The following is a 26,515-nucleotide window of genomic DNA, read 5'->3' on the forward strand; positions in this document are numbered from 1 at the left end:
TAATTGTTTTAAGTATTTCTCATGCCATATGACAATTCCTCTATGAGTATATTGGTGGTGAAAATATTAACTTATTGATTTGAGGCTGTGTAATGCTTTTCTCCATTCTGGAGTATAAACACTTTGAGGGATTTAATTTTACTATAAGTATCTGGAGATATAAAACAGTCTCATATGTAGATAAGATTCAATAAACATTTCTCAAAACTAATAAAGAATTTGTTCAGCAAATTTCCAACCTGTATTGTGACATTGTTCAATACGAAGACTCATAATTTCAACATGTTCAACAAATTACCATTTTAACATTGTTCTAGAATTATTTCTGTAGTGATGTTAGAATTAAAGGACATAGTGTTTAAATGTTACATTTGAAACATAATGTGATACTTTGTTAAAACTTGAACATGACTACAGATACATCACTCTTACTCAGGTATAATGAATTACCGAACACTTTTGATTTAACTGTACAATTATTTGAAAGAAGCAATAAAATAATTAAGACATCAATTTAGATTTTATATTATCAAGTTATTTACATTCATATGAAATTTTAAACCAGTATTACATAATACTTTTCTCATTATTCAGATTATGGTCTGGATAGTTTTGTATTGTGGAAATTGTTCTGAGTTTTATAAGATGTTTAGCACTCTTCCTATTTCAGGTGATGAAAATAAAGTTTTCAGACATTGCCAGATGTCCTTTGAAAGACAAAAATCCCCTACTGATACACATTGAACAATGCACATGGATGAACACACAAATATAGAGACAGGTATACCTAAAGATGTTTGCAAAGTCAACCAGAAAACTTTCCCTCAATTCCAAACTGTTTTTAAAATCATGTGTCCATTCCAGGACCCTCTGGACCCTCTCATTATATCAAATTTTAGAAATTCAGACTCTAGTCACAGGATTCGGTACCTCTACTTTTCTAGGAAGTTCTTTAGGACATTATCATAGAAAAAAAACCATTTCATGAATTAAAGGTAGTGTTGCTTTGAATTTAATAAGTAGTATTTCTTTCTACTAAGATTAAATCACAGTTATAGAAAATCACCTTTAATATGACTAATATTCTTAATGCCTCTTTACCCAATCTGGATTCCTTGCTAAAAAGAAGTAAGGAATGAATTAGAGATTTTAATACAAATCTACTTTAGTTGTGTTCATCTCTTTATTCTTCTAAATTTTTCTTACTTTTTCATCACTGCCTCTGTTTTTTTATTCATCATACTTTTATGTTTATTTTTTTCTTCATTATTGTTGTGCTGGGTGGGAGAACATTGGAATATTTACAAAGGTTCTTACAATGCATCAAATATACTTGATATACCCCCCCCCCCCGACTGCTCTCTTTCATCCCCCCTGCCCTGATTCCTGGAACAATTTCAGCAGCTATTATTTTTGCATTTACATACATGTTTATAAATTATTCACCCTCCTACCCTTTTCTCTGCAACCTCCTTCCTCACCTCGTCCCACACCCCTGCCACCTCTCCCCATCCTCTGGATAGACCCTGTTCCGCCCTCCTGTTCTCTGATTATAGGAGAAAAAACATGACTATATTTTGCTTATCCCAAAAGCCCAGGATCTAATCTGACTAAGAAGTCTGGAAAAATTCATTTATAATAAACTTTGACTTCTGCAGAGCAAACATGCAAACAAACTCAAACTTAAACTCCAAATGAAGATAAAGTCAAAGCCAAAGCCTCCAAACAGCCAAACAAACAAACATAGACTTCCTTTATCTCTCTGACACTTTATCAATATTTCTGCTATGGCCATCCAGTTGTCATAATTTTATGCTTATCAACAGCTACTTTCTAATGATTAAAAACTGTAAATTGTAGTAGATTATACAGCTTCCTGAGTATTACTGAAACTTCAATTCATATCAAACTGACAGTTGAAAGAAAGCAATCTTTTACATCAGCAAGCAAAAACTCAACTAAACTGACCTTTCTGAAAAATTGATGGGGAATTTTTGTCTTTGTTCCAACTTTCTAAAATGTGCACATCACAGTACAGCCAAATTACTCCCATGGACTCTTCAAAGCCTAATTTGCAGCTATTCCTGTCAGCATTTTTGTACGTAACAACATTTGTTAGGAAATTTCACTGGAGTAAGAAAAGATGAGGTGATATTAAGATATCTTTTACCTGTTTCACTTACTTTCAAATTCAGTCTATTGGTTAAGTAATGTCCAATATGCTGTATAGCTAAGGATGCAAGTTAACATATACTGTCCATTTCTCTTATTCGCACAAGTTTAGGAGGAAACTAATCAAAGGCAAATGATTATCAAAGGTCATGATATCTCTACTCCTTCACATTTGAAGATAGTGTGCTTGAGTAATTTCTTACCCATAAAATGGTGTAGTTACGGGGAACAAATAGAATCATTGCTATACCTTATGAACTATACTTATGGAAGATGTAATTTCTAGTCTGTTTCTTAGCATCTGGAAACAGTGCTTTCAAACTCTAGGTAGTTACAGACTACTACCTTATGTTCCTAATAGCATTAATTTCTGATATATAAAATATAAAATATGAATATGAAAATATAAAAACAAAATAGCCATAACAAAAATCACCCATAATTATATTTCCCTATCTTAATCATAGCTCAGGAGATTTTTTCAGCCATTAAAAGATATAAATGTAGCTATGCTCTAACAAACATAAATTATTACATAGGTTCTCAAAAGGTAGTCATAGTTTTATTTTACTAAATTTAGTTTGTTAAACATTTCAAAAACATGACCAACTTAAAACTACATGGAGTCTTAACATTATGCTATGTTTACTGCAGTCCCATTCTTTAAAAGATATTTTTAAAGATATTTGAGACACAATCAAATAGCCCTGAAAAAAAAAAAACTGTTACCCTCTACTAAGGTAATCACAAACATAATGTTTATCATTCTAATGCATGTTTTAATATTTAACATATATTTATATATTCCTAAATGTAATATAGTCTTATGTTGGAGGATTGAAAATCTGCAACTTGCCATTCTTACCCAACATCAGGTGTTAAAATTTATCATTGCCAATAGATGCATCTGTTTTTAATGTTTCTCACACATTGATGAGCATCAGAATGCCAAGACTCAACTTCTGTACTAATAGAATAAACCTGGATCTCTCTGCTCTTCAGGGACTCTGTAGGTGATTCTGATTCAAAGAGTGTGGCAACAACTATTCTAATTTATTTTATTGAATGTTTTACAAATTGTGTGAATACACTACATTTTGTTCATTCTTCTTTTGCTCAACATTTGATATTTTCTGTTTTTATTAAATATTGCAATATTGTCTTCCAGGGTTGTTATAAGAACTCCCACTCAGATGTTCAATTAGTTTTGGTTTGTCTGCAAATCCTTCTTTTCACACCCAGAAATCACCCTAACAACTCTAGCTTTTCTCATATCTGAAAACATTATTACTCTTTTCCAAAGGAAATACTTTCCACAAGAAGGGTATATAAAGAATGGAATTAATTTTTTGTTTTGATTATTTCTTTGATTACAAATGTGATTGGTTACTTTTTATGTGTTTTAGACTTTCATGTTTTTTCCTCTATGAATTATTCTTGTGCATTTTTCTAATGGGATATTTTTTCTCCCCTATATGGTCTTAAGAATTTTTATGGATTTTTGGTGTTAAATAGCGATACAATTAACAAGGATCTTATGCCAGTCTATTCTTTGTCTTTAATCTGTGTTTTGCACAAATTTCATGATCAAAAATTTTAATGTTTAATGATATAGCTTTTTCTGTGTAATCTGAGAATCTATTATGAACATTTAAAGTAGTGATTTTTATTTGTTTCTAAAGTTTAAAGTTTTGCTTTTGACATGTAGAAAGTTGTGCCAAGAATTATATGTAAGGTAAAAGGCTAATTTTACCTTCCTGGTGTAACTAACAATTAATTCCAACATAAAATATTTAAAAGCCTTTCTTTTAATCATTGAGTTAAAGCATTTATTCCTAAAATCTAGTTTTCACATATTTTTATTTTGATTTGTGGGTTGTAGGTATAGTTCATATAGTTTATTTTTTGATTCATATTCCCAACCAAGTCAACAAATTTCTCTTAACTATTATAGCTTTAAATTATAAGTAGTTTCTAGGGGAACAGTGTTCACATTCTTCTCTCAGAATTCTACTTTTTATTTGTGACCCCATGGTCTTCCATTTAAATTTTATGGCTGCCACTCAGTGGCATTAAATATATGATTTTGATTGAAATCACATTGAATTTACTGAATAATTTGGAAAGAATCGCTATATTACAACTGAGAATTTAGAATTCACTCTATATATTATTTAAGTGGAGACAATGTCTTTCATTTTGTTCTCTAGAGTTCTATTCTTATTTATGAACTATACTATTAAAAATATGTTTTTGAAAAAACTGTCCTCTGGGGAAACTGTGAAGAATCAGTGGTTTTCTGGCATCATTTCATGAAGTATTAGGAAAAGAAGTTTTGGGAGGACAAACTACTAAAGAATTTTCAGTGATATGAACAACTCTCCTTTTCAACAGATGTGCAAGAAAATGAAACAAGTTGCTATTTCTCCCCTGTGAGTATGGCTGTTTCCCAGCATGAGCTCCATGTAATTTTATTCATATGACCCTAGATAGAAAGAAATAATTATATAGCAACCTAATATTATCACATTTGATAAAAATCTTTGTCATAGAATATAATCCTGTTCTGTTTATTTAAAATAAATAAGGAAAGCTAAACATTTCACTCTCTCCACTGTCATCTAGAATGTGGTAACAAGGACAAAATGAGCACCCCTTCCTCCAGTTAGAATTAGATAACATTTTTAGGAAATTACTGAGGGACAGCAATGAAAACTTGAAGCATGGGGATTTAGGATGCACATCTGTGTGAAGCTATGTCAACATCTATGAATTTTTTTTAAAGGCAAGGAAGGATGCTTACTAGAACACAGCAATTAGTTGCCACTTTTCTAGCTTCCCTGCTGAGGAGGCAGCCTTGTCAAATGCCTTATTACTGCAGAAATACTCAGTCCTGGCAGTCAGCACTTGTCTCCTGGGTTGATTTTGTCTACAAATTGATATGTTGTTTCACATTAAATGATCTATTCCTGAGAATGCCTTGGGTTCTGAACTCTGACATTCACTTATGGGAACATACTATGGAAGAATCACTGCTTAGAAAGGATGGCATCTATCTCCTTTACAGCAGAACTTGTAAGGAGGAGGGAAACTGCAAAAACAGCTGAGTATTTGAACAGTGATCTGAAAAATACCATGCTGTCAATGAGGCTGTGGATATGGAGCTTCTTGTTTTGATTAGTTCCAGCCCAGTCCAGGGAACTAAATAGTGCCATTCTCTCAAGTATGTTTTGAAAGAGGCCGAGGCTCCAATCAGTTGGATATTTGTCTCTCTAAGTAAGGAGAAGCATGGGTGAGAAGAGTCATTCAAAATCAGATAAATTTCCCTGACCTACAATTCTGGCAGATACTGGAGACACATGCAGAACCCAGTATACTGAATATAATAAGAAACCTTTTTTCTTCCAACACTAGAGAAATTTCCATTGTGTTTGATCAGTTGGTCTTTGATAAATCAAGTTTCAACCTGTGGAGATTTCCCACTCTAAAATATTTTAAAAGTTGTAATTACAAAGCTGCTAATAATAACTTAATGACATCATTCATAAAAACTGATAATTTATCATAGATAATGAGTATATAATTTATGAAGTTTTGCCAGAAAGACACACTGAATAAGTGGCTAAGACTTACTGAGATTTTAATGATTTTATGTACTATATTCCTAACAGTCTTAAAATGCTAATATGGTAGTAACAATAAGAAGTTTATCTAGGTAATATAAATTTAACAAAATGAATATATATCAATGGTTTTACAAAATATCACACTCCCCTGGAGCTGTGCTTTTCTACCCTTCTACCTTCATTTTTCTGTCATGAGGCAGATGCTGAATTGGATCTGGTATACCAATGCAGAATACACAATGGTAAATACTTAAAAGTCAAATGTACCAATTTGCAGGACATGGGGATGACATTATGATTGGCATAACACTTCAGCTATTGACATATGTCCATGAAAGCAATCTAACATGGGCTAGATGCAATAAAATTTTACTATATCTCTGTTTTTGGCTTGCACTGTGTTAAGTAGTAGAAAAATATAGGGACAAAAGAAGAAAGTTCATCATGTTATGAGTAAAGAATTTAGGAATTGGAAGGAATCACAGCAAATAAATGTCATCATACAATCAAAAAGAGCATTCAGAAATTAGTATTCACTTAATTTTCACCATACAAATATGAGATAGCTTTTGAATAGTGGACATTGTTTACATATTACTCATAATGATACTGATATTCACTATAAGAGTAATAGTGCTCAGGCCACAGAACAAATGATAATCCCGTAGTGAGAACCACGTGCATCTGAAGCCTATACTCTTAGTCCAAGGATAGCCATGTGGTGCCTCAGAAAATATGAAGTATGTGAGGATCAAATTTACTTTAAAATTTTAGGAAAAAACTCAACACTATTAGATAATTGGAGCAGTTCACTAATGTCACTTTGTCTCCTATAACTGGAATACATATCCTCAAAGATGAAGGAGTTTTGTTTACTTTGCTTAATATAGGTGAAGGCTAGCCTCATGGTAAATATTTCTTGAATGAACAATTGAAAGAGTCAAGTTAATGCTTTCTCTCCAACAACACTGTTGAAGCATATAACATGGCATCCTGTCAAGACTGTACACTTAGGAAAAGTTTTTGATAACCAGATAGTGCTACTCATTCATTTTGACCTTGGGTAAATATCACTTGTAATTTCTGCTGTGCAAAAAGGAGAACAATAATGGTTTCTGAATATTTTCAAGATCAGATGAAATATTATTTGCAAATTTTTAGTATTATTTTTGCCATTTTGAAGTCCTTTAATTAAGGCTACCATCTTTATTTCTATAAAAAAATTACCACTGCATATGGCAGCCTTGGTGATGATGTGTCCTGATATTTGCTTTCTGATGTGTTCTGATATCAACTTCTGAATGATATCATAGCACTTGTTCTCAAAAGTATTATAAATTGAAAAGCATTTATATATAAAACATGAACTCTTTATAGTTAAAACTGTTTATTCTGTCCTATATCATCAGACCAGGAGATCCTTAGATGATTTTCACTAAAGTGTAAGTGGTAACTAGTATAGACACACACACACACACACACACACACACACACACACACACACACCTCACTCTTTTAGAAAAGTTGCTACTCTACATTGTTTAAGCTTGGAAAATTCAGATTCTCATAATAAACAGTTCAAAGCCATTAATACAACACTGACAAAATGTTAGTGTGAAATTTCCTAGACATGGAATACATGTGAGCTGTGAATTCTAATTATTCTTAACTTAATGCAAACTCATGTCTTTAATAAGTTTTGTTTTGTCAAGTTTCCCATTTTATATAGTGTTCAGAACTGGTTTCAAGCAGAATTGTTTTACCTTAAGGCTTTCCATTTTACCACTTGAAAGCAATATTTTATTTTCCTTTTATTTGGGATCAAAATGTACATTTTCCTGATGAATAAAATGTATCTGAGTCCTCTCAAATAATTTGCTCATGGTTGAGAATAAGAAAGAATGATTAGAGCTTGAAATCTGAAAACTTCAGAGAACCAGAAGCTATCAAAATGTGCAGATTTAATGAACAATTTTTCACCCATTGCTGTGTAGTAATCACCACTGATAACACTCTTTAGTTTTTTCCCAAAGTATATATAATTAAGCAAATCATCTAAACCCCCACAAGCAGGCAATTATTCAACTATACTGATGCAGAAACATCAGGTTCAGCACTTCATTAGAATATACCATAATCCCTTGTTCTTGTCTTAAACTTCTCTATAAAAAACCTAATTCATCCAAAATTGACACAGTGTCCTGTTGGTTATGCAAATAATGGCAATGCAGGAGATGGAGTTTCAAGTCGCTCTGCTATCTCCAGTCCCATGTGTAGGGCTCACATCCAAATCTTTAAATAGAGCCTATGAGTTCTAATAATTATTCAGCTAACATATATAAGCTTCTTTTGTGCTCCTTTTTGAAAATGTGCTTATCTTTCTCCCTTACAGAAAAGAGAGAGAGAGAGAGAGAGAGTGACAAAAAGATTGAATGGCACTGCCAATACCAGAAGAATAATTGAGAAAAAAAAGCAGGAGGGCACTTGGGTGTAAGGGAGATGATAAGGAAAGTATAACACTGCCAGGACCAGGGTGCTATCTCTACCCCTCTCTTTCTCTCTGTTCCTATAGCCTACTTGTCCTCCCCTTGACCCTGTCTTTGTATTATATTGGAAGAAATACAATTTTGAGTTATTCCCACCTGAGTTCACATGCTGTATCTGACATTGACTAGAAGTAAAACCTTGATCATAATATTTTCTGTCTCTGAGCCCATGAAAGGTGATGTAGCTGTCCTTGGAATTGGGAACAACTAGTATAATACCAGGCATGTAGGTGCAGCCATAAAGACCATGTAATCCAATGAAGGATAATGCCTCTACAGAAAAGCAGTAAATACATTTGAACACTGTCAATTTTTAAAGGGTTATGGTTTGAGACTCATGAGTAGAAGAATATTTGATGCAAATATGACCTTTATTTCATGGATCCTGGAATAACATCTTCCTGGAAAAGTATATGATTTTGAACCAAAGTCATAACTTCACATGGATTTCTCTCAGTATGCCAGTTGTGATGCAAAGTCACTTAAAATGCTATACACTTTTAATTAGTTTTTCACATGACTTCAGAGACAAGACTAGAGATCATGGATAAACTAGCCCCCCACTTTCTTAATAATAAGAATAATGATGATTTTAATCAGAGCATAATGTTTGGACTAAGATAAATGACATATGTTAAGTGTTTCATTTACTCCTCATAATTTTATTTTCACCTTCCAAAAACAGGAATTGTGTCTTATAGACATTAAATAACTTGGACAAAGATACACTTTTAATAAGTGAGTGAAAAGTGAAATTCATGCACTCTGAAGCTATTTCAACCAAAATTTTATCCCAGTTACTGTATAAGATATTTTCTTCTCACAGGTGCTCAACTCTCTGTCTGATCCTGTTTATTGTTCCACTGAGCAAAATCCATCATTGTCATGAAACCAATCACTATCTTTCAAATGGCAGAAGAAGAACTCTTGCTGATCATTGGTAGCTCACATCTGTTACCCTAGCTACTCAGGAAGCAGAGATCAGGAAGTTCATATTTTGAAGTCAGACTTGTGCAAATAAATAGTTCACGATCTCAAAAAAAAAAAACACAATAAAGGCATGGTAGAGTGGCTCAAACGGTAGAATGGCCATCTAGCAAGCATGAAGTCTTGAGTTCAAACTCTAGTACTGCCAAAAAAAGAAAAAGAAAAGGAACTCTTAACTTGTATCTAGTAGATCTAGATCTAAGACTCTCATGGATTATTTGTAAGACAGTGATTCTCACCCTTGAGAGCAGAAGTGGAATCTCCAACTGAGTTCTAATACTGAAGTCTTAGCCATACACACAAGGTTTTTATTTATCTGGTCTAACTTGAGCATGAAAAGTGGCAGGTTTAATAGGAAACCAAAAATTGTGAATTGTTGCTCTGCAGGGTTGGTTCTCACTCACAATCTTTGCTGATTCTGCAGCCAAGTGGAACCTTATAGGCTTGGTCCCTGAATTAAAGAACAAAGCATTTGAATTATGTAATGAATTTTGATATTAAAAATTAAGAAAGTGATGATTATAAAATGGGAGCATCTTTAAGAGGTGAGATAGAAGTCTTCTTATTTCAGGGTTGCGGCTGGAGTTCTATAGAAAGGAGAGTGGGATCTCAGCCTGATTCTTCCTCTCTGTTTTGCTCCCCTGTCATGAGGTGAGAGGTTTTGCTCTGTCATCTACTCCCACTGTGACATGCTGCCACACACCCAACACAATGGAACCAACCATCATGAGCTGAATCCTCTGAAACTCAAAATAAACGTTTCTCTTTATAAATTGATTACCATGTATATATGTTATAGTGATAGAAAGCTGATGAAGACATTATCTAAGGAAAAATACAAATATAAATCCATGTCTTTAGTCTCTAGAATGGTAAACACACAGCATCATTCCTGGACAAGTAATTGGAATTCCAAAGAAGAGATAGTGCATCAGTGGGTTTACAGGGATGCCTATTTCAACAAGGAGTTTTCGAGTGATAACTCTAGATTTGTTTTCAAAGAAGGATGCTCAAGACAGGAAAATTTTAAAATAATAGTCGTTATTTCAAAGGTATTTTGTGAACCCACAAATTAACCTTTTCATTTGCTTATCGTAGTTATATGAGGGTACATTGTGACATTTATATATGTGCTTGTAGAAAATATTAGAGAAAAACACAGAATGAAGTATAAAGTATTTGATCTGAGCACAGTGAAAGTACAATATTTGTACTAATAGATTGACCTTAGTTGAATCCCATGATTTCTATTATCCTTTTGTGATTTTTGTTTCTAGCATAAAATCTTGTCTTCAGCTTATAGTGTTATGCTCTAGATGTTGGCAACGTGCCAATTACACATTCAAAAATACCTGAGAATAATCCAATATTAAGTCAAGTCCAATCAACTGCAAAGCTTAACTGGACCATCTCTACTTCTTTTTTTCCAGTCCCTTGACTGGACTTAGCAGAAGTCTGGACTGCCTTCTGGAATGAGTTCAATCCAAAAGCATTTGTATTCTCTTCAGACTTCTCCAATGGTCTTCATTAAATTCTCGATCTCTTCTATCAAGGAATGTGGCTATCAGGAAAGATCCTCTTCAGATTCTGCATTGCATACCTTTATAAATACAAAATTGTCAAATTTTTATATTACTCAAATATAGTGAAACTACTGAAGCATAGGTAATAGATATAAAGTGTTCACTAATGATTTAAAAACTCATAGAGCTCAGATTTTAGTAGTAGAGAAGGTTTCATTTTCTTTGAATATACATTAAATTGTGAAAAGTTTTAAATCAAAATAAGACTTTCCATTGAAATACCTAGTCAAAGAACACCTTTAAATGTAAAATGAATGCAACTTTTTACTGTTATGAGGTCATAAAATCTCATTGTATTGCATGTGCTGATACTGTCTAATAGGGAACAGCAGCTTGAACTTTTTTCTAGATCTTCAAACTTGGGACAAGAGAAGGTTAGTGACCTGTTTAAGGTAGCTAAAATGTGGCAAATACACAGCTACAATCTGTATCTCTTGAATCAGAATCCAGTGAGTGCCCAAAGAAGGAAATAATTTCCATCCATATATCGCATTTAATTATGCAACAACTTCTGTATTCTAGGCTTTATGCTAAGTACTTTCCACATGTTATATTACTGAATAGTTACTGTAACTCCAGGAGCCAGATAATATTACTATCTATGGTTTATAGATAAAAAATATAGGGGTCAGAATGACTAAGAAAAATACCTAAAGTTTGGGACATGGATATGAAACTGGGCTCTTTTCACTCCAAATTACATTCACTTATGCAAAACATGTTTGAGTCATATATTCTGCCAAAAAGTAGGAAATGAAAAATATAGCAATTCTCTGAAAATTTCCAATAATTTATGAAGAACATATAATTCAAAAACCTATAAACATTAATGTATAAACATAGTATTGTTTTACTCTTTTCCTATTCAATGGATCCATTTCTTAAATAGGCGTTAACTCCAATCTATTCAGTTGGAAATTTCCTCAGTTCTGTATACTAGCAAGCTGCCTTGGTTATATGATCCTGTTTCTGCACCAGTTAAATAAGCTATTTGGCTAAGCAAGAGGATTTCTAACAAAATAGAAAAGGATTTGATGTTCCTGAGCTCCTTCAGAAGCTAATGTGAGGAAAGGGGTTGCCCCAAAGTATGAGTCCATGGTCTACTTCTGTAGTTTTGAACACATTATCTGCTTAATATAGTTTAATGTAATATGTTATTTACATAAGTTTGCTATTACAAAAGAAGTTTAAAATATATATGAGCATATGATCATAATTACAAATTTAGCTTAAACACCTTATATTTCCAGTTGTATTAGGTACATACACACTTTCTCCAGAGTGTGGAAATGAAAATAGAAGCTCGAATTTCACTGTTCTGCTTTGGTAGTCCAGGGTTGCCACCCAAAATCTTGAGAACCAAAAAGTGAAATACTTGTACTTCTTGTGACATAAATAAGTCTGGATGCTGTTGTCCTATTCTTTATGGACACATTCCAAATCAATTTTTCCTACAGTTGAGCAGGAAAAACACCTGTAATGCCAAGACTTACTTCTGGTGGTATCTTCCTAAAGAATAGTGGGATTTTCAGTCTCTGGAACATGACAGCCTCCTCAAAATATTTATGAAAGCACATACCCAAACATATACACACACACTTTTCCATTTTACTCATGATTCTCCATTTTGGTCATATATGATTTTTGGCTATCTTTTAAACCATCCTATGTAATTTGCTGTATTGAGTATTTGTTATTCTTTGAGCTAGAGGTAGACTTCTGGGAGTAGTTCCCACAATTTTCAGCATACAAAATATTAAAATTTTGCTATAGGAAACTACTTCCTCTGGTAAGACAACATTAACTTTCATAAATCTGTTTCAGCATATCCATGATTTGGATTATAGAATACTAGTGAAAAAATATTCCTTTGGTGTCAGCTTTAGAGCAGGCACTGAATCATGTTTCCACTCTTTACTACATGCGAATATTTGTGCAAATCATCTAGACTCTCAGAGTTTCCTCATTTGTAAGTTGAAAAGAATAAAACCAAATGCACAAATTACCATAGAAGCTATATGAATTTACCTTTTTTGAAGAAATATTTTCAAGTATTTTGCATACCAAGCAGCCTTAGAAGATGCAGAGTGTCTTCAGAGCAAAGGGCAGATACCTTTCTTATGAATAATAACAATAAAAATGTTTCCTTCTAGAGCAATGTTTGGAAAGGTTTCCTTATGACTCCTTTTACTTCCTAAGCTTGAGGCACATCAGTATAATATAAATCCTTTCCTTGTACAGCCGTACCTGGGCCCCTCTGGTGGCTTTGTAGGACTTACAGGACACAAACATATATGACATTCATGCTGACTGCTATACAATGAGTAATAGGTTTCTGTGTTTCTAATCCAGAGATCTCATGTATTCTGTCATCAACCATGAAACTTTGGAAGAATCTGTCGTTAGAGGATATTATAAAAAATCTCCAACCCTTTACCACTTTTAGGACAGTCTGATTTGACTATGTTAGTTAAAGTGAGCTATAGAAAACAACCTAAGTATCAATGAACTTTGAAATGGATAAGCAAATGCAGGGTATCACACAATAGAAATAGAAATTTATTCAGCCACAAAAAATAACTTTCCTGATAGCCACATTCCTTGATGGAAGAGATCAAGAATTTAATGAAGACCATTGGAGAAGTCTGAAGAGAATATAAACCCTTTTGGATTGAACTCATCTCAGAAGGTACTCCAGACTTCTGCAAAGTCCAGTGAAAGGATTGGAAAAAAAGAAGTAGAGATGGTCTAGTTAAGCTTTGCAGTTGATTGGACTTGACTTAATATTGGATTATTCTCAGGTATTTTTGAATGTGTAATTGGCACGTTGCCAACAGCTATAGCATAACACTATAAGCTGAAGACAAGATTTTATGCTAGAAACAAAAATCACAAAAGGATAAGAGAAATCATGGGATTCAACTAAGGTCAACCTATTAGTACAAACATTGTGCTTTCACTGTGCTCAGATCAAATACTTTTTACCTCATTCTGTGTTTTTGTCTAATATTTTCTAGAAGGTTTGCTTATAAGTATGAAGTCTTAAAAATTCTTTTATGTAAACATTATATACTAACTCATATCTATTTCCAAAATGGAACCCAACTTCTGGCATGTTGCTTGACATCTTACATTTTGACTCTGAGAAGCTTTTAATATTTGACTTTCTCATTTATCTCTAATTTTTAAATCTAAAATCTGTCCAGCTTTTCTCATAGCATTTAAAAATGATTTATAATTAAATACAAATATAAACCCAAGTCTTTAGTCTGTAGAATGGTAAACACACAGCATCATTCCTGGACAAGTAATTGGAATTCCAAAGAAGAGATAGTGCATCAGTGGGTTTATAGGGATGCCTATTTCAACAAGGAGTTTTCGAGTGATAACTCCAGATTTGTTTTCAAAGAAGGATGCTCAAGACAGGAAAATTTTAAAATAATAGTCATTATTTCAAAGGTATTTTGTGAACCCACATATTAACCTTTTCATTTGCTTATAGTAGATACATGAGGGTGCATTGTGACATTTAATATGTGCTTAAAATATATCTTAATTAGTCTTAACCCCAGCATCATTCTCTCCCTTTTCCCCTCCTCCCTTCTTGAAACAATTAAGATAGTAGTGGTATTTGTTCAAAACAGCGAATATACAAAAACTTCCTGAATTGATGCTTTATAATGGTGAATTGTATTTTATGTAAACTATGTCTCAATAAAATCTTTTTAAAATTAGGAAAGAGGAAAAGAGTTTTCTTTGTGTATATGCATATTTGTGTGTGTGTGTTGCTGAAAAATCATGGATTTGAGGAGTACAGACACACAGTTGAATACCAGTTCTACCTTTTGTCATCAGCCTTAACTGTATTACCTCTCTGTATTAGTGCTCACTACACAGAAGCCAATACTAAGGTACCAGGATTTGCTAAAAGAACAAGGTACATTGTGCCAATTGGCAAGGAGATATAAGGTCACATTTGCTTCCTTGACTGGTTGGTAGTAGGAGAGTTTAAGAAAAGGGAACGAGAAGCTGCTTGTTGACTCAATGGGTAGAAGAAACAGTTTTAGAGTTCTTTTGCACAACCATAATATGGTCATCATGCTGTTTCATGAATTGCATACTTTTTTCCCGGGGAAATGTTTTGTATAGGAGATTTTGAGGTTGTGACTCATAAAACTGGTTTCTGCTCAATATCCATTTTTTTCCCTTTCTTTTCTTTGTTAGTACTAGGGTTTGATCTTAGGGCCTTGCACTTCTAGACAGGTGCTCTACCAATTGAGCCACACCCTAGCACTTTTCACTTTAGTGCAAAAAAATGAAAAATAACAGGTAGATTCTTGCTTTTTTTTTGGCCTGAGTTAGCCTGGACAGAGATCATCCAAATTATGGCCTCCAGCATAGTTGGGATTACAGGTATGGACCACCATTTATAGGTTTTTAGTTGAGATGGGTCTAGTTGACTTTTTGCCTGAGCTGGCCTGAAAGCTCAGTTCTCCTGATCTCTGCCTCCTTTAGTAGCTGGAATTATAAATTTGGGTCACCATGCCCAGTCTTAAATCCATTGTTGAAGAGTGGTTTAAAACCATCCTTGAGTATTAGTTCTAGAGGAATTTCCTGAAAGAAGAAAAATAAAACTTAATCCCCTTGTCTTTTGAGGAGCTTATGTCTGAGTGGGTCCAGGCTTTAGCCGGTTTCATTTCTACGTGTCATTCTTCAAATTCTCAAGCTATCAACATAAGATCCACTCTTAGCCCCATGTGCAGATTAAAGAAGACATGATAATTTCTTAGTGGTTGACTCTGGACATTCATTAAAGGACTGACAATGACAAAAATTTTTCTCAGAAGAAAAAGAAAAACTAATAATGAAAATGAAGAAGGAGCAATTATCTCTCGACAATGTGCTGCCTCATGCTTACAAGTGCACACCAGGGGTACATGAGTCTACTCTATTTTGTAGAACTATTTTCCATATTTAAATTTGAATAAATTATTAAATATTGTTATGTTTCTATAAGTAATTGGAAGTTCCCTTTCTCATGCACTTCTATAGTAAAAATAATACATGATCAATGGAATTTACATTCAAACACCTTTTTAGTGTACTTTATTTGGAAGATGTCAGATAATTAACTAGTACCAAGAATATATTTCTTATAGCTTCCCTAGCTCTGGACCATGCACCTTCTAAAAATGGGATGTCATTTTATAATCAAGGTAGAAATATCAGAAAGTCTGATTTACAAAACCAGTTTTCATTATCTTGTTTCTAAAACAATGAACTTCTCTGAAATACAGACTGATCAAATGTATGCCATGAAAGTTCAGTATTACTGATGGAAATGACAGCAAACTTATACTAGTAGGTGTTAGGTAGCAAGGCATTTTAATAAAAGACACAAAAAGACATTTAGATGCTGATTCTACACACAATCTCATTTGAAGTTAAGTCAGCTTCACCCACTTTCACTCAAAATGAAGAACATTGTGGATATTTTAAATAGGCTTTAGTCAATCAATGCCTTAAAATATTTAGGTATTATTTGAGAGTTATCAGAAATGGTAGATATTCTTCATGGCATTTGAAAAGGAGCTATCAGAATCCACTCTTCTTTTATTAGATAACACTAGAGAGAAGAGCAAGTCAGGGGTGACAAAGAAATAAGAATGTGCATGCCTGGTTAGCAAAAGGTGAGACAAAGGGCATCAACTCACTTTAACAGGCCCAGAAGCCAAGAGAGAGGTTGTGGGAGAACGATCAATATTTTTAAAAGGTAAAGAATATCTTTTGATTTTACTCTGGCTATTGTCATTCAAATCTCATTTTTCAAGATCCCTCTTTGTATTCATCTTCTGTCCTTTACCTATAGAGTGTTTTCTCCTCTCAATGCTCTTCCACTTTGTTCAACCACTTTGTTTCTCTACATATCATTTTTCACCATCCAGTCTCCTCTTTCTGTTCCACATTGATTGCTTCAAGCCAATCTTTCAAATTGGATCCCAGGACCCAGTTTCTCAACACCTCACTTGGGAGTGTCCAGGCAGGGACCCAATCTGGCAGCAGCCAGAATTGAGGGGCAGACAGAGACTCCATACCTGCTTGAGCTTAATGCTTCTTGGATGCAAGCAGCCCTGGCCTTGGGTGAGGAGTACAGGAAGTGTCCTTGGAGAGAATTTTTCACCTTGCCAGTTTTAAATGCTGCCTAGACCTTGGTGTTTATTCCCTCATACAATGACTGCAGACACTGACACAGTTCCAAATATACTGAGTTGAATGAATGTAATATCAAAGGAATAAGCAGCTGTTTGGGAAAAGGCATTGTGGCCTTTATATATGTCTCCAACTGTGTATAAACACTTAATTTCCTAGATGATGTTCCAAAGCCTGTAATATACTATAAAAGTCTGAAACGGGGGAATATTTTTTAAAGTCCTTCAAGGTACTATTTAAAATTTTAGTAGATTTATATTTATGTTAATAATTATTCTTATATTGCAAGTAGAAATGATTTTGTAACTAGAGTAACCTTAGTTTGCTTGGGATTTTGTAACAAAATGACACAAACTGGGTAGATTAAACAACAGAAATTTGTTCTCCCTAATTAAATTTATACGTTAAAAGTACAAAATAAAGGTGTTTGCAAAGTTGCTTCATTATGAGTTAGTGGGGGAAGAACTTATTTTAGCCAAGAATTCCTTTTTTTTTTTTTAATTTTTGGTGGAACTAGGGTTTGAGCTTAGGGGCTTCCTTTGGCCTTGCAAAGAAGGTTCTCTACTGCATGAGACACACCACCTATCTATTTCGTTCTGTTTGTTTTAGAGATGGAGGTCTAACAAACTATTTGCCCAGGCTGGCCTGGAACTGTGATCCTCCCAATTTCAGCCTCCCAAGTAGCTATGCTTATAGGCCTGAGCCACTGGCACCCACCTCAGGCATGAATGTAGATTGACGACTATGCTCATTAGGTTTGGGGTGGGAAAGCGGTCTAGAGGCCATTCATATTACACTGTGGCTCAGAATTTGTCTACATTTAATTACAGAGCTCTTTCTTCCCATCATTTTCCCTTTGTGTTTGTGTCCAAATTTCCTTTTCTTATGAAGATACCAGTCATAATGGATTAGTGGATACACTAGTGTCTTCATGTGAACTTAATTATTTCTATAAAGTCCTTATTTCCATATAGGGTCATATTCTGAGTAGTGAGAGTTGGATTTCAGTATAAAAATAGGGGTATATAGTTAATACAGTAGCAAATAGTGACATAGTGTTTGACTTAAAATACATTTAAATAATTTTTAGCTGAATTGTTAAGTAAGAATTAAGTTTATAAAGTACTTATTTTTATCTCTCTGAAAGCATCAAGTAAGGATTAACTCTCACGTGTAATATTTAAAATATCACACAAGGGATGCAGCATAATGCATGAAAGTTTAAGACATACCCATGCAGTGAAATCTCATATTTGAAGTCAACTCAGTACCATTACCTAAAATACTGACTGCACACAGAAAGGGTATTCAATAAATATTTGTTGATTGACTAAAGAGATCTCCATGCCATGTTTTCGTTTGTTACGAATCCCTTTCACTGTGACAGTTGTCAGCAATAATGACTGAGCTTCACTCAAAGTTTGAGGACATAGGCAAAATGTAGACAAATTCTCTACCACAGTGTAATGTGAATGGCCTCTAGTCCACTTTCCTACCCAAAATTTAATGAGCATAGTGGTTAATCGCTACATTTTAAACAGCCTTCTGGATTTTTGCTCTCCCACCAGAATTACCCATTAAACTCTTACAGCATCCTAGGTTCTTCCTGTCCTCCTTCTCCAAACTCTACTAAAATCCTCATACAAACCATTTCCAAAGACTTTATAACCCCATAGTTGGGTAGTCACAGCAATGACCCCACTTCTCTGGTACCAGTTTTCTATATTAGTGAGGTTGCTCACTGCTGTGACCAAACACCTGACAAAAACAACTTTAAGGAGGAAAGACTTATTTTAACTCACTTTCAGAGAATTCAATGAATAGCTACTTGGCCCTATGAACTTGGGCAAGACATCATGGCTGGCAGAGCTTGTTGAAGAGAAGGATGTTCACCTTATGGCACACAGAAAGCATAGAGAAAAGAAAGGACCAGAGACCATATATAATCTTCAGAGGCATGGCCCCAATGACTTATGTCTTCCATATAGACCCCACCTCGTGAAGTTTCTAGCACCTCCCAAAGTAGCACCACCAACTAGAGACTAAACATTCAAAATATGAGCCTGTGCACAAAATATCATACTCTAACCACAATAGGTAGGAACTTGGGTCATTGGGAGTATGTCCGCAACCGGGATCATAGGGATGTAGTCCTTTCCTTTTTCTCTTTGCTCCTTGTTTCATGATATGAGCAGTTTCTCTCTGCCATATGATCCTACCATGATGTGCTGCTTTACCATTGGCTCAAAGAAATGAGGCCACACAATTGTAGACTGGAATTTCCAAAACTGCAAGTCAAAATAAACCTTTTGTTTTTATAAATTGCTTATCTCATGTATTTGTTATAACACAGAAAGAAAACACAATTTCAAAGGGACATGGGGGATTTATGGAAAGGATGAAACCGTTTTATATCTTGATTGTGGTAGTGTTTAAATACTGTATGATGCTGGGTGTGATGACACATGTCCATAATCTCAAGCACTCGGAAGACTATGTCTTGAAAAACAAAACAAGTAAACAAAAGCTATTTGAGTTTGGCAAAATCCATCAACAGTAGAGTGAATTTTTCTGCATGTAATGTTGTTACCACAAATAATCTAAACTAAAGCAATTAAAGAGCAAAAAAAATATCCGGAATACCTTTTTTTGGTAGTACAGGGATTTGAACTCAGGGTGTCACACTTACTAAACAGGCACTCTACCACTTGAGCCATTTCACAAGCTCAATTATTCAATACACACACACACATACTGGCAGCACTGAGTTTTGAGCTTAGGGCCTCATGCTTGTACTGCTTGAGCCACTCTAGGAGCTCACCTGGAAAAGTTGAGTATTTTATTTGTCAAAGGACATGCACAGAGATCACAAGAAAATAAATTAAGAGAGTAAATAAAAGTTGTTCAACTTCCTTGGTCAATGGAATTTTAAATGGTAGTCTCATTTAATTTACCATAATGACTGGTTCATGCCACAGAAAAGTATTGTTTCATACATGTATACTGAGCATGATATTTGTTAAAATGCTTAAATAGGGCAGTACAAAAATATGCATCATGATTTGAAATTAAATAGGTGTTTAGACTTAGCAGATGCACTTGGGAAAAAGCAGCATTAAATGCTTAAAAATACATCAGTAGAGAGTCATTACAATAGAAGAAATAGAAAAGGAAAGCCCAAAGATAAGAAGGCAAAGATAAAACAAGGTAGAACAAAATATGGCCCCAAAGTGAAAACGTAGGTAACTATTTCTATTGGTTTGGAAAGATTTTGCAGGACAGATGGACTGCAGTTAAAATTTAAGAAAACAAAATTTTAATACCTTATAATTTTTAAAGCATGTATTTCACATGTATGGAAGAGTTTATATGTCTTTGTATCTGTCTGGAAATAGGTATAGGTACATGATGATTATTTGGGTTTATATAACTATTTACAGCTCACGTACTTCCAACATATGTCCCCAAAAGTGTTCAAATGTTATATTTTGTGTTATTCTCTTCATTGTGATTTGTAATATGTTTATGATTCATTTCCTGCATTATTTGATTCTACATATACAGGATAAAATTAGATCATAACATGTAATGACTATGTCAATTAAGCAAACAAAATATGCCTAAAAAGATAGTAGAAGGAATTCCTCCCATTACATATCTCTGAGTGATAAAAAGTATATATATATATCTATATTATAGATATACATATATAGATACACATATACATATATGTCATATATCTCATTGCTGCCATTTATGTGCACACACACACACATACACACACATAGGCAAGGAAAAATGACATGGTGAATATATTTTTGCAAAAGTTTTACTTTTGTGTACCTACAGAGCATATTTGATGCAGTAACTAGATTTCAGAAACAGGTCCTTCGAGTACTACTTGATACCTTATGACCTCAAAATAAGTTAATTTTCCTCCTCATTATTTGTGAATTCCATATCTACAATTTCGCTGCTAGCTCATGGCACTTTTGTGGTCACTCACATTCATGAAGAGAATGGTGGAAAACTTGTGTTGCCTGGAACTGAGGTTGAACAAGGAAATTCTCTTACTGTTTCTTCTTTCAAACTATAAATGAATGACTTCTCATGGTCTATTGAATACCACATTTTCAATTTTTTTGTGCTTTTTTGTAGGCAACTTGGTTGTTTAAAATGAGCTCCAGGTACATATAAGGCTAAAGTGCTGTCAAGGTACATGTGCCATACAGGGAAATTATGTACATTGGATAAACTTCTTTCAGGCATTAGCTTTAGTTTTGTTGGCCTCAAGTTCAGCATTAATGAATCCAAATATATATAAAAATACAGTGTTTTTAAGAAGATGAACACATAAAACAAGGTTATGTATTGATTACTTGAAATGAACTATTGTTACCCCAGGCTTGCAGGAACCTAACCTTATATTTCCCCTTGGAATAATAGTTCAGTATTCACAAAATCAGTGTTGGAAACTTTATAGAACATAACTATTGCAAGTAACATGAATCAGCTATAGTTTACTACAATACTTTAATTTCTCAATTCTCTCACAGATGACAATAATAATTTCCTTGAGAGAACTAGATGAGGTAATATGTTAGAAACATAGATTTAATTGAAAAATCATACCTCTGATAATAAGGAAGCAAATTGGTGATTATTTGAGGTGTTAGTGGTAGTCAGATTTGCTTTTAGCAATTATAATATCATAGTAGTAATTATCATATAAGGAAAATGGGAAGAGAAACTTAAAATACTCTTTTTGAAGATGGAGGGAGCAGAGTGATTCATGTGTTATCTGTTAAAAGAGAAAGCCATTAAGAGTTTCTAGCTCAATCGTTGAGAAAACAACATACTAAATCTTTTTTAAAATATTATAAGGATTAAAAATAAGAAAAAACGGGCAATGTACATGTTTAATTTTATGTATGTGTTTATGGGAGTTGAGATTAGTTTGTCTTTAATACATGAAATTGTGTTACTATAGCAAAAAGTGCTTTCGTTCTTTTTAAAAATATTTTTTGGTTGTACTGGCATTTAAACTCAAGCCTTCATGCTTGCTAGATGGTCCTCTACCATTTGAGCCAGGACTCCAGCCCTTTTTGCTCTGGTTATTTTTTTCTTTTCTCATTTTTACATTTACTTACATGTGTATACATTGTTTGTGCCACTTCCCCCCTTCCCCCCCACCCCTGCTTCAGGGTCTCTGGTTATTTTGGAGATAAGGATACCCTTTTTGCCTGGGCCATCCTGGATCGTGAGCCCCCTATTTGTGCTTTCTACAGTAGCTGGAATGACAAGTGCATACCACCATATCCAGCTTTTTTCAGTTGAGGTGGGGTCTTGGAGTTTTTTTGCCTAGGTTGACCCAGAACAACAATCTTCCCAATCTCAGCCTCCCATGTAGCTGGGGTGACAGGAGCAGTCCACCATGCCCAGCCATTAGTTGAAATGGAGATCTCTCAAACTCCTTGCCTAGGTTAGCCTTGAACCACAAGCCTTCTGAACTTTTGTTTCCCAGTAATACAAAGAGGACCTTTATTGTATCTTTCATTATAGAACCAGATGTGTCTTTCTCAATATCTATGGTAAATCCTATACTTTATTCAAACAAGTCAGAATGTACAAATCTTTATGTTTTCCAACTTATTTTTAAAGAGTAAAGTTTGTTGGGTGTCATTGACTCACACTTATAATCCTACCTACTCAGGAAGCAGAGATTAGGAGGATAGTGTTTCAAGGACACCCCAGGCAAATAATTCAAAACCCTATCTTGAAAATACCTGACATACCCATAAAAAGGCTGAAGGAGTGGCTCAAGTGGTAGAGTGTCTTCCTAGTAAGCATGAGGCCCTGGGTTCAAACTCTGGTATTGCCAAAAAAAAAAAAAGTTTTACAACTATGAAAACTGTGAGGCAACTTGCAGAACATTTAACACTATTATTTTAATATAAGACTTGTGATATAACAGGATTATAACGTTTTCAACAAAAGAAATGTTGAGATAGAAGTATGATCACAGTGATCTTAAATCACCTAGAAAAATGACTTGATGGCCCATGAATCAGGGAAACTAAAAGTATAAAAAGAAGAAAGGGAAACGACCCTTACATTGATACTTGATGTGTGAATAATAGTTAGATTGATGGAAAATTATACGGAGACTTCTGGGAAGACAAAATATTCATTGAGATGAAGAAAGTGAATCATGTTGATGCCAATGAAACATTGACCTTCTGGAACAGGAAGCATGACTTGGAATCCTTGGAAGGTGATCTTAGAGAGAAAGAGAAAGCAGAGAGATAAGATCATAAAGGGTACTAAGAGTTGGAGAATTTAACAAGAAATGAATTAAGAATGTGTCTTCATTTACTAAACCAACAGATACTAAGTGCTTAGAATGTATTTGATATTGTAGTAGACCATTGTGCAAGAGCAAGATACCACCATTTCTCCTCTGTCTTCATGGAAAGATTCTGATGTTAAAGGAAACAAAACCAGCAAGTTGCAGAGACACATATTAAAATGTTATGAAGAAAACAACATTAGTAATAGAAAATATAAAGAGCCGTATGCCAGACCAAAAGTAAGAAATAGCCCAAAAGTTCTATTTAATATGTTCCCAGACATTGAACGGAGGACACCAAGCATTGTGTAATTGAAAAAAAGGAGCAAAGCACTTAACAAGAGAGAAAGGGAAAGAGGCCTTACAGGTCCTTGATATATTCTGGATACCTTAAAAAATGAAAAAAGCACTAGCCTTTGCCAAGGCACATGAGGGAATCATTTTTCTTGCTTACAACAAGATATCATGTTTGCTGGGTGAGATGCTTTTTTAAAATTCTTTTTTAGCATATATTAATTATAAAAAGGAATTTCACTATGGTGTTTCCATAGATACATGCACTGTACTTTGATCAAATTCCTTGCTTCTATTGTACCTTTTGAACTCATTCTTTTCTCCCATACATCCCATATGTGTGTGATGTCTGTGTGTAAAGATAACATAATGAAATCCACTAAATGCTGGTAATGATAGTTTTTCATACAGGGAAAAGATTTGTATAAATTGCTATTTGTTTTAAGGGACCCCATCCTTATTTTTTCTCATAGCTCTGAAGGGTCATATTAAACATTATCTTACAATGATTGGTATAGTAAACACACACGATTTCATTGATTATCAGAGCAAACTGACACTTTCAGCATGAGCAAATTTTATTTTGTTAGGGTTGGGGGAACGTTGTTTCGTCTTTTATTAACTTGATTCTTATAGTGTCAATTATTGCTGCTGCAAGAATTCCTTTTTTCCTCTTATCAATTGTATACAATAGTTTTTGGGACTAAGTTCTTTCCTCTTTGTATGTGACAGAAAAAAATTCTACTTTTTGTGGAAAATTCTTAAAGTGAGATCTTTGTAACTCAAATTAATATTAAGAATAACTATGACTTAATGATTAGATGAGATTTCAAAGAAAACACTCATTAAATATAAACAAAAAATTTTTTTTCTTACCAATAAGTACTTTCTAGCTGCAACGTATAACTAAACATTTTGAGTACCATCTCATTGCTCATATTTTGGAAAGAAAGACTGGAAAAAATCCATGGAAACTTGTGAATTCAAATGATTTCTACCTGGTTGGATTATATCCACATTTGGCTACTTAGTTTTATACTTTATAATCTATTAGTGACTGTGAAAACAGCTTTTAGAACAAAAGAGTGTAAACATTCTGTGTCACTATGGGTGACACAATTATGAGTTGGTTTTAATCATTTTTGAAATTGAGCTCCCTTTCTTCCTTCCTCCCTCCTCTCTCCCTCTCTCTTTCCCTTCTTTCCTTCCTCCCTCTCTTCTAATCACTCCTTTTTCTCTCTCTCTCTTCAATAATGGAATTGTGTGAAGTTGTAAGGATAACTAGAGAGAAAAAGAGATAAGATCACAAATGGTGCTATGGATTTGAGCATTCAGTAAAAAAAAATAGATTAAGGAATAATGTTTATAGGTATCAAATGCTTGCAATATGTTCAATAGGGTTCTAGATAATGGCACAAGGGCCAAATATCACATTTACAAATGGATGAATCTGGAGAACATTATACTATGTAAAATGAGACACACTTAGAAAAATAAATGTTTCACTTATATGTGAAATCTTAATTGGTTAAACTAATAGAATTAGGGGGATGAAATGATAGTTACCTGAAGTTGAAAGGTGGCAAAGGAAAGAAAGAAGACTTATCCATCAAAGAGTACAAAGGTTAGACATGAGAAATAACTGCTGAAGTCTATCACACAGAAGTGTGATTATAGTCAATAATAGCATATTATACTATTCAAAATAGCTAAGAATAAATTTCAAATGTCTCATCATAAAAAGTGATAGATAAATGAAGAGATGGTTATGTTAATTTGTTTGATTAAATCATGCTACATTGTATACTATAAGTGTACAACATGACATGGTATTCTAAATATATACAATTATGAATTATCAATTAAAATAATATTAAAGAAGAGCTATGACCTTTTCTGTTGGAGAATCAGGCTATATAATTTGAGGAACTTCATTGTCAAAGAAAGCTTAACTAAATGTGCCATTTAAGTCGATCTCCAGATATCGGGAAGTCTCTGTGAGTGATATCATGGTCACGTTCATAGGTATGGTGTCATGGATAAGTTCATGATTTGTAGTCACAGCCCTTTCACTATCCTACAAGTTTATGTTATAATCACCAGACCAGAAATGAAAAATGAAAATAAATGTAGGTGTTATAAATAGCACCAGTTGTGAAGAATTCAATTACCTGACTGATACCTACTTACTCAGCTTAAACATCATTTGCTCAAATAAATCTTTGGCCAAGCAAAGTTTGCTTAGGGTATTCTGTTTTGTATTCTTCATGAATGTTTCTGACAGGAAATTTCATATAACATCAATTATGCAATTTTTGTCTGTTAAACAGGGAAGACAATTAAAGATGGCTCATGTCCATCTTCATAATGGGTGCTGAGCCCTCACACAAGCCTGGGCATTTGAATCATTTTTTGCTGATTGCCTATTCTCAGATATCATTTGTTAGGCATGCCACATTGACAGAGAGGGAGGATAAACTCCCTTTCAGGCAGTGCTGGTCTAATATTAAGGATAAATCAGTCTAAAATATGAATCTACCTGACTTTTTCAATAGAAGAAAAATATAAGCATCACCTGATAGAAATTTCTGTGTAACTCCAAATGCTTGCAAAATAAAGTCAAGTGAGAAGCAGGGCAGGAACTATGAACAAAGATCCTCAACTACCTTCCCACACTGCTTCAGAGAATTGAATATAACAAATCAATGTGCAATACTATTGGAGAAAAAAAACTGTGTCCCTATAAAG

General features: G+C 34.0%; 1 long non-coding RNA gene across 1 annotated transcript in view; it reads right to left on the reverse strand.

Annotated features, from left to right (window-relative positions):
- Nucleotides 1-1,477: 1,477 nt before the first annotated feature.
- The window catches only part of LOC141417397 (uncharacterized), a 79,639-nt gene continuing 54,601 nt past the window's right edge, over nt 1,478-26,515 (reverse strand). Inside the window, exon 3 of the long non-coding RNA XR_012441938.1 lies at nt 1,478-10,931. This is a non-coding gene — a long non-coding RNA (uncharacterized lncRNA). The remainder of the gene's footprint in view (nt 10,932-26,515) is intronic.

Source organism: Castor canadensis, chromosome 15 (genome assembly GCF_047511655.1).
Source record: "Castor canadensis chromosome 15, mCasCan1.hap1v2, whole genome shotgun sequence".
Taxonomy (NCBI): Eukaryota; Metazoa; Chordata; class Mammalia; order Rodentia; family Castoridae; genus Castor; species Castor canadensis.